The sequence below is a fragment of the Olea europaea genome, chromosome 20, assembly GCF_002742605.1.
Source record: "Olea europaea var. sylvestris chromosome 20, O_europaea_v1, whole genome shotgun sequence".
NCBI lineage: Eukaryota > Viridiplantae > Streptophyta > Magnoliopsida > Lamiales > Oleaceae > Olea > Olea europaea.
The window spans coordinates 16077060-16087254 of NC_036256.1; the positions used below are offsets into that span (position 1 = coordinate 16077060).

Sequence of the window (10195 nt, forward strand, 5' to 3'; positions counted from 1 at the left end):
CCGATGACAACTTTTTCCCATCAAGCACATTTTCAAACGATCTTCCCCTCACCACATTCCTTAACTCTTGGTTGTGAGATTTTGTCATTCATAGGAATTGATTTTCGATTTGTTGATAGTACATTGTTAAAAGTAAAAGATTGTTCCCAATATCTAGTACCAGTGTCAAAAGAAAAGTAGGTCTAGTATCATTTTCTTCATCACATCTTGTTCTTCTAGCTGAATCAAAGTACTGAAATGAATGTGCAGAGACCCTACTACCCAGCATAAATAAAATCATTCAACATGCTAGAAGCAACAATGATATTTTTAATTTAGATTTTAATGTTTATAAAAAGTAAAGTCGAACGCAAACAATGTAAAGGGCATTTGGTCTAGTGGTATGATTCTCGCTTAGGGTGCGAGAGGTCCCGAGTTCAATTCTCGGAATGCCCCATTTTCTTATTTTTGCTTTCGCACTTAGTTTTCATTTTTATGCTATTTAGGGATCTTACAAGAAAAGGAAATATTGAAGCAAAATAAATTGGATTATAATTTGATTATATCAGTTTTGTCTACTTTTTAGGTCTGTTGGATTTGACAAAAAGGAAAAAATCTAAAAGCAGATAAACAGAGTAAAAAAAGTAATAGCAAAAGGAAGATAAATACTAGAACAAATACAGAAAAAAGGGGGCATTCCGAGAATCGAACTCGGGACCTCTCGCACCCAAAGCGAGAATCATACCACTAGACCAAATGCCCACTTAATTTGTATTTACATTAATATAATTAAGATTAAAAAAATAAAATCGCCTAGTGTTTTTCTAAATTCTGTAATCTTATTAATGTGATGTTTATTTGTAGAGAAATAATCTACTAAGCAATAACGACACATCATATCCATTAATTGGTAAATATTTTCATAATAGATATAAGAAATTAAATGATCCATCAATTAATAAATGTGTCATGTTACTATTGTTCAATATAAGTAAAGAAACCAAGCTTAGTAGATCATTTTTATTTATTTTTATACATACTGATTTTTAGGAAAAATGAATAATATGCTTATATATGTTTGGCTACATTCATTTTTATGCAAAATATTTGTATCACGAAATGCTTTCAATTTTTAGTGTAATCATCAATTATAACCAACATAAAGTAATTTGATTATAATTTAATAGAAAAAGTGAGCCACTGATTCAAGTACAAGATACTGTCATTACTACATGAACAATTAGACATCCAACCCGTAATTGTAACGATCCAATTGCAAGAGACTAACTAAGCGATCTTGGTCCTGAAAATACATTTTAGCAAACTACCCAAAGTTGGATCCAGGGGCGGAGCCCCCATATTGTCAACTTTGGGCCCATTCCCTTTTCAAACACAATTTTTTTTCCCTCCTCTTTTTAAGAGCCCCATGTTTGGAATGCAATGATGGGATGAACAATATTTGTAGACTTTTCGGATTTTTTAGGTAACTCAAAATAAATGAACTTTTGTGATTTTTGGATGATTTAATTTTTGCGATGATTTCGTGGATCTAAAGGGTATTTTTGAAGTCCGGATTTGATGCTTTTTGTATTGAGTGATTAATTGTGGAATAAAGAAAGATTTTTATTTATTTATTTATTTGATTTTATCGATTTTAGGAAATTAATTATGGATTATGTGATTGGTGGAAAGTTAAAGTTAAGAAGAAAAATTGGCAGTGGATCTTTTGGAGAGCCTTATTTCGATAGTTTGATTTATTTTTTTATGTCTCTGATTGTAAACTTTGTTACGTATTCATTGATCGCTTCCTCTTCTTTCTCAATATTGAAAAATAGACTATTTCGTTAGTCTCAATCACTCATCTGTGCATAAATAAGTGGAAGGTCACTTGCCATTATTGTTGAATTAGTATGTTAAAGATAATTGTAATACAATATGACCGATCGAAGTTTTATCTTCCCAACTTTGATAAGATACATCTATAAATTGACAGAGTTTTTATTTAAAAACGAGATATTCATGTTTTTTGTAAGACCATACATCCTACCATGGAAATTTAATTTTTTGAATGAGATACATTTTTTTGAAGATTGATAATAATATTATGTACAACGATGTCAAAGTATGAAAACACGCAAGGAATAAGTGTAAATTATGAATTATGTCATTTTTAGTATTTTTGTGATATTGTTTTACATTTTTTTCATCATCAAATTTATAACCAAAAACTCAAGAGTTTGGTGTCGGTTAAATTGGGCCAGCATTGAAGAAATGTCATGGCTCTGCCCCTGGCTGGATCATAGAAAAGTTCTTTCTTACCTTGAGACTCTGATTCTCGTTCTGGTTCTTAGAGAATTATAATATGAACAAACAAGAACTTAATGAGACTCGAAGCATCAAGTTGAGAACACAGAAGTCGTTCCTATGCCATATTTCCTTATTTAAAACGAGCATGACTGCACTTTTTCATTTCTTCGCTTCATCGCTTCACAATGAAGTGAAACAAATATATACTCGTGAATTTCAAGTTGATTTGGTCGAGTTTATCAGACTGTATATGATGGTGTGTGCAAGGATTTGGTAGGATGATTATATAAATCCCCATGAACACTATATAGGATGAGTTTCTGCTTCTTATAGCTCGGCCCAAGAAAGGGGGAAGCTTTGACTGTTAGGTAAATTTTTCCCGACTTTTATATACTATAAGCTTTGTCTCCAATTTATGGAAACGTGTTAGGTACTATATCAGATGGGCTGTCAAAGGAGAAGGCAGGCTCCCAAGGGATCTGTGTCGTTTGCTCTGTATAGAAACGCAGTATAAGATCCCAGCAGGAGGCCTTCTATTTCCTTATGCCTGAAGAAATGATACATTGAATAACTGTACAATTGTAAACTTTGCATCTATGACAGGAATCCTAACAAAAATCCTAACAGACATTCTGTCAGCATACAAGTTTAATATATGTAGAAGACGAAATTATTGATTCTTCTTTCTGTTGTTGGATGTGACTGCAACAGGTTACTTTTTCTCATTGCCGATGACAGAAAAAATCAGATAAAAACTTTCCACCGCTGACGAAACAAAAGAACCTTAGTTATGATTATCTAAAATGGTCATTCAGAAAACTATAACTAGGTTCTCTTGCCACGTCAGTATTGAGAAGTTTTTATTCTGCCTATTAAGGGCAGGAGATCAATTTTATTATAGATTATTACTTCCAGTTTTCCCTACCATTTCTTGCTCTTGTTTTTAAGCGTATATAATTAATGGAAATTCCATAACACGTCGTTGTTAGGATCGTGCAGGCACCACACGTCACTGCCATGAGGAGGAGCCATCTGTGAACCCAAACAAGGGTATGTTTCTGTCATGTTAAAAGGATAAAGAAGCTCGGAAGAAATCATGCTTCCATATATTTGTCTATCAATATATTGCACTACACGACAAATGTCAAGAATTATATAATTGAAATATATCGTCCCAAGTACGATAATCAAGTCCTCTTCTTTTCCATGTGCTCCTCAGCTCATTAGATATTGTTGGATATTGGTTAAATAAATCGAGAATTGAAAATCGATTAAAGTTCGTATCGACTTCGGCCAAATACTCAAAAACTCGACTCAATCCGTTTAGGCAAAATTGTTTGCCACTTCGCCGCTTCGGGGCGCACAAATGGGGATCGACCTGCCCGGTCAGGTCGCGGGGGTCGAGGGGGCAGCAAGAGTCCAACTCTTGCCTCGGCTTTGTCACCATCATTATACTTATTTCGACGTCACTATTCACAAAATTCTTCCAACAGATATATCAAAACCGCTCTAATACAATCTTGTGCATGAAGTCCTCCGGCGCTGGGAAAAAGTAGACTCGAAAAAGTTGTCAAAACTACACTGTCAGATTGATAAAACGAAAGATTTTTCAAGGATAAAATAATCAAAGTAAGAAAGAGAAGATAGTACCTGTGAGAAGAAGAGAAGCTGGGAAGAAAGGGAGGAGAAGGGGGTTGTTCTGCCGGGCGCCCAATTTCTGCCTCCCCGGCAGAAACATGGCGCCTGGGCGCCACTTCCATGGCGCCTGGGCGCCCCGACAGTGGAGCCAAGGCAGGCGCCACTTCCATGGCGCCTAGGCGCCCCGGCATGTATATATTGCCATTTTTTCCCTCTTTCATCAAGACAAGACCTAGAGAGAAAATTAGAGAGAAAACTTTGGTGAGAATTCTACAAGTTGAAGGTTATTCATCTTGGGCATAAATTCAAAGTTATTTTCTTTCTTGGGGATTAACTTGAGGCTTGTTCAAGTAATCCAAACACATTGATCTTCATATATTCCATTGGAAATCATTTCTTCCTCATTTTCTTGTTCTTCAAGTGTTTTGGATTTTTCACTTTGCCAACTTAGTTTGATCTTTGGGCATTCATTGGGAGGTGTTTTCCCAACAATTTGGTATCAGAGCTACATCCTAAATCAAGGTGGTTAAGCTTCGGTTTTGTGGTGAGTTGCTTGAACTTTGTTGTGCACAAGGTGTTTGTGAAAATTTCCAAGTGAATTTTTGTGGTTTATTTTCGGTAAACAAGTGAGTAAATCATGTCTACTAGAGGAATGGTGAAGATTGGGAAGTATGAGATAGAAAAATTCAATGGGAAGAATGATTTTTCATATTGGAGAATGCAAATGAAAAATTTGTTGATTTCTCAAAAGTTGCACAAGGTATTGGCGGGAAAGGAGAAGAAGCACGTTGATATGTCGGACGAGGATTGGGAAGAGTTAGATCTTGAGGCACGAGCGTCTATCATTCTTTGCCTTGAAAGAGATGTTGCTTTCTTGGTTGATAGTGAGGTAACGGCGGCGGAGGTGTGGAGAAAGTTGGAGGCGAATTTCATGACGAAGACTCTAACAAATCGGATCTACTTGAAATTCAAATTGTATACTTGCAAGATGGATGAAGGTACACCAATCCGGGAGTACGTCAACAAGTTTGATAGGATCATATCGGACTTGAAGGACATTGATGTGGATGTAGATGATGAGGATCAAGCACTTCTACTACTTCTTTCATTGCCAAAGTCTTACGAGAACCTAGTACAAACATTGATGCTTGTGGGTGATAAACTTGTGATGGATGACACTAGAACGTCACTTCTAGCGGATGATCTTCGAAAGATTGCAACTAGTGGCATGTCTACCATTGGTAACAAGGAGCAAGCTCAAGGATTGTTTGTAAGGGGTAGAAGCAATGTGCGACCAAAGGGCAAGGGAGAAAAATCTAGATCAAGTTCTAGATCTCTTGCGGAAAGGTCTTCTTTCAAATGTGGCGATCTTGAGCATTTCAAGGCGAATTGTCCAAACAAAAAGGGTTGGAAGAAGAACAATAAGAACAACAACAGTGGGAAGGTGCAAGTCAAGCAAGAAGTAAGCTATGCCTCGGAAGGAGGGGAAAGCGATGAGTGCTACACCATCTCTTGTGATGAAGAGACCTCCGGTAAGTGGATTCTTGACTCCAGATGCTCTTACCATATGTGTTCAAATAGGAAGTGGTTTACTACCTATAGAAGCACTGAGGGTGGAACCGTGTTGATGGGCAATAACCATTCATGTAAAACGGTGGGGCTTGGTTCAATTAGAATCAAGATGCATGATGGAGTGGTTAGAACATTGATGGATGTTAGACATGTTCCTGATTTGCGAAAGAATCTTATCTCTGTTGGTGCCTTAGACTCCGGTGGTTGCAAGATTGTAACATGGAATGGAGTAAAGAAGGTTGTTCGTGGTTCCTTGATTGTAATGAAGGGTATTCGTGAAGGCAATCTCTATGCACTTCAGGGTACTACAGTTACTAAAGATGTAGCAGTTGGAACAAGTGGAAGTGGTGGAGACCCATGTGAGTGCACTCGGCTATGGCATAGGAGGCTTGGGCATATGTCTGAAAATGGGCTAGATTTGCTAGTCAAGAAAGGCTTGCTAAAGAACTTGAAGAAGCCTTGCATGGACTTTTGTGAGCATTGCGTGTACGGTAAAGCACACCGAGTTCAGTTCCAGCCAAGCAAACATAGAAGCAGAGGCATTCTTGACTATGTGCATACGGATGTATGGGGCCCGGCTTCTGTCACTTCCAAAGGCAGTTCTAGGTATTTTGTTACATTTGTTGATGATTATTCTAGATATGCTTGGATTTATTTTTTGAAGCATAAGAATGAGGTATTCGACACCTTTAAGAAGTGGAAAGCAATGGTTGAAAACAGAACAGGAAAGAAATTGAAGAAGGCATTGTGAGACACTGGATAGTAAGAAATACACTGCAATAGAATGGGGTCGCGGAAAGACTGAATCGCACATTTCGAGAGAAATCGATGTGTATGCAATCCTATGCTGGTTTGGGCAGAGTCGGTTGCAAATGCTTGCTATATTGTGAACCGGTCTCCACATTCAATGCTAGATGGAGATGTACCTTATAGGGTATTGACAGGAGAACATGCAGATTATGAGAAACTCAGAACATTCGGATGCACAGCCTACTATCATGTCAACGAGGGAAAGCTTGATGCGAGGGCCAATAAGACTATATTCTTGGGGTATGCGGCAGGTGTTAAAGGCTATCGCCTTTGGTGTTTAGAGGATTCTAAATTCATAATCAGCAGAGATGTTACTTTTGATGAGAACTCCATGGTAGCTTCGTTGAAAGCTACAGTGCCCGGTGGTGATGATGTTGAGACTACAATGTCTCAAGTTGTTGACATAGAACCTAGAGATCAACCTGATTCTAGGCATGTTCAAGAGGAGCATCATACAGACACTCAAGATGAGAGTGATGATGCACTTGAACAAGAGGCGGTTCAGTAAGAGAATGTACAGGCACATCAACAATAGCAGCTTGCAGATAACTTGGCTTCCTCTAGGCCACGCCGTACTTACAAGCAAGTTCTAAAGTTGGGGTCAGACGAGCCTTTGAGGCACTATGGGCAGACAAATTTGATTGAGTATGCACTCTCGGTGGAGGATGATGAGCCTACCACTTTCAAGGAAGCTATTTTAAACAAAAATAGCGAGAGTTGGTTGGCGGCAATGAAAAAAGAGATGGAATCACTTCACAAGAACCAAACATGGGAGGTTGTCCCATTGCCCATAGGTAAGAAAGCTATTGGGTGCAAGTGGTTGTATAAAAAGAAGGAGGATCCTACCAAACTCGGTGGTACAAGATTCAAAGCGAGGTTAGTGGCTAAGGGGTTTCCACAAAGAGAGGGAGTTGACTACAATGAGATCTTTTCTCATGTGGTCAAGCACACTTCCATTTGGGTGCTATTGAGTATTGTTGCTCATCATGATCTTGAGTTGGAACAACTCGATGTCAAAATCGCCTTCTTGCACGGGGACTTGGATGAGGAGATATATATGCATCAACCTGATGGCTACAAGGTTGAGGATAAGGAACGTCAGGTATGTCGTTTGAGAAAATCACTATATGGATTGAAGCAATCTCTTCGGCAGTGGTACAAGCGATTTGACTCCTTCATGCTAAAGCATGGTTTCTCCAGAAGTGAGTATGACTGCTGTATTTATATTCTAAAACTTCGGGGAGGTAACTATATCTATCTTCTTCTATATGTGGATGACATGCTTATCGCTTCGAAAAGCAAGGTGGAGATAGATAAGTTGAAATCTCAACTTGGTAAAGAGTTTGAGATGAAGGATATGGGGGCTGCTAGGAAAATACTGGGTATGGAGATCAGAAGAGAGAGGACGAACCGGGGAATGTTCTTGAGTTAGAAAGGCTACATTGAGCGGGTTATTGCTAGGTTCGGGTTGCAAGGTGCAAAGTCGATGGTAACTCCATTGGCTCCACATTTCAGGCTCTCTGGTAAACAGTCTCCTACTACAGCGAAAGAAAAGGTACGCATGGGTCGTGTGCCTTATGCTAGTGCAGTTGGCAGTTTGATGTATGCCATGGTGTGCACACGCCCAGATATTTCACAGGCGGTTAGTGTGGTCAGTAGATTTATGGCGAATCCGGGGAAGGCACATTGGGAAGCTGTGAAGTGGATCCTGAGGTATTTAAAAGGTACCGCGGATACGGGTCTATGTTTTGGTGGAGATGCGTGTCATATAAGTGGGTTTGTGAACTCGGATTATGCAGGTGATCTAGATAGACGACGATCTACTACTGGATATGTGTTTTGCATACATGGTGCCCCAGTTAGTTGGCGATCGATGTTACAGGCTACAGTTGCTCTTTCTACCACAGAGGCCGAGTATATGGCCATGGCAGAGGGAGTGAAGGAAGCATTGTGGTTATGGGGTCTTCTAGATGATTTGGGGATTGAGCAAGATTGTGTGGATTTGTGGTGTGATAGCCAGAGTGCGATTCACTTGGCTAAGAATCAGGTTCATCATGCTCGAACCAAGCATATTGACGTCAGGTATCATTTTGTACGTGATGTTATAGAGGAAGGTGATATTTCACTCTCGAAGGTGCACACAAATGAGAACCCAGCTGACATGTTAACCAAAGTGGTGACGGGTAGCAAGTTTCAACATTGCTTGGACTTGCTTCACATTAGTCCGTGTTGATATGCCCGAGAGGGCATGGCCCTTCGGGGCGAGGTTGAAATGAGTTGGAGTTTATATGAAGGTGGAGGTGAACTACGGAGGCTTGATCCCGAGTTATGGGTACGTAGGCAATCATGGTTTGAATGATGCAGCCGAGTTGATGATTGTCTCTACTTCTTGTGTTCGTCCAAAATTTGAGGTCTATCAAATGATGTACGAGGTGGAGAATTGTGAGAAGAAGAGAAGCTGGGAAGAAAGGGAGGAGAAGGGGGTTGTTCTGCCGGGCGCCCAGTTTCTGCCTCCCCGGCAGAAACATGGCGCCTGGGCGCCACTTCCATGGCGCCTAGGCGCCCCGACAGTGGAGCCAAGGCAGAATATTGGCGCCTAGGCGCTCGGCATGTACATATATTGCCATTTTTTCCCTCTTTCATCAAGACAAGACCTAGAGAGAAAATTAGAGAGAAAACTTTGGTGAGAATTCTACAAGTTGAAGGTTATTCATCTTGGGCATAAATTCAAAGTTATTTTCTTTCTTGAGGATTAACTTGAGGCTTGTTCAAATAATCCAAACACATTGATCTTCATATATTCCATTGGAAATCATTTCTTCCTCATTTTCTTGTTCTTCAAGTGTTTTGGATTTTTCACTTTGCCAACTTAGTTTGATCTTTGGGCATTCATTGGGAGGTGTTTTCCCAACAGTACCTAATCCACCGGCAAATAACTTAAGCCGGCCAACAGCCTGCCTTATGAACATGTCAACACCACTCACCACTACTGCCCCAAACTCTGCAGCCTCTTGCAATAATCGAGTGTTTTGAGTCGTGTAAACCGCGTAAAAAACCAGCTCATATGATTTCAAGGCCACCTATAAGTAAAGAAAGGTGAAAGGTATACTTAATTTCGAATATATATCAAACTGGTATACGTCGCTTCCTCCTAGATGATGTGTGAATCTACTGTTGAAGGCTCAATTTAAAATGTAAATGTGTCCCTCGTGTAACAGCTCAAACTTTTAGATAAGTATTTCAACATGGCATCAAAGTAGAGAAATGACTAGATAAAAAAAAAAGAAAAAAAATTGTACATATATTTGCAGCCTGTTGAAATCTAAATATTAATAAATAAATGTGTCCTCACTGTTTAAGATTTTAGATTTGATAGTTTAACAAGTGATTCGTGGACTGAGGAGGGCAACAGAAAGAACCTTAGGAGCGGGAGTTTGATCTACATTCGGCTCCATACCCACAGTTGAAGCACTTGCAAGAATCATTCCTTTCTCAGGGCAGAATTCTTTAAAGCATTCGTATGGAAGAGCTTCACCTGCTACTGCCTTGGCAAGTGCATTTGCTCTCTCTTTTGGGAAGAGGAAAAGGAAGGAAATCACAGTCAAGAATTTTTCAGCAAAAAAAAAAAAAAAAAAAAAAAAAAAAAAAAAAAACCAAAAATCAGCACCACTGGCTCCAACCAGGACAATCAATTTCCCTGCAATTGGCGAAACATGTGATTCTTGTCCATTTGCAACTTGTCGTTCTGTTTTCTCACGATATAGGAATAGTTCAATGTCACTCATAACTCATTGAATTTATGCTCAGGATATTTCAGTATGAAAGAATCTAAAAAGAAAAAAATCATCATACATCAGACGTCTTATCCAATCCAACATACCAAACATGT

General features: G+C 39.2%; 2 non-coding genes across 2 annotated transcripts; one reads left to right on the forward strand and one right to left on the reverse strand.

The window, feature by feature from the left end:
* Positions 1 to 363: 363 nt before the first annotated feature.
* Positions 364 to 435, forward strand: TRNAP-AGG. Its single transcript has one exon. It is a non-coding gene; the product is annotated as a tRNA-Pro (tRNA).
* Positions 436 to 669: 234 nt separating this feature from the next.
* On the reverse strand, positions 670 to 741 carry TRNAP-UGG. Its single transcript has one exon. It is a non-coding gene; the product is annotated as a tRNA-Pro (tRNA).
* Between the last annotated feature and the right edge of the window lie 9454 nt (positions 742 to 10195).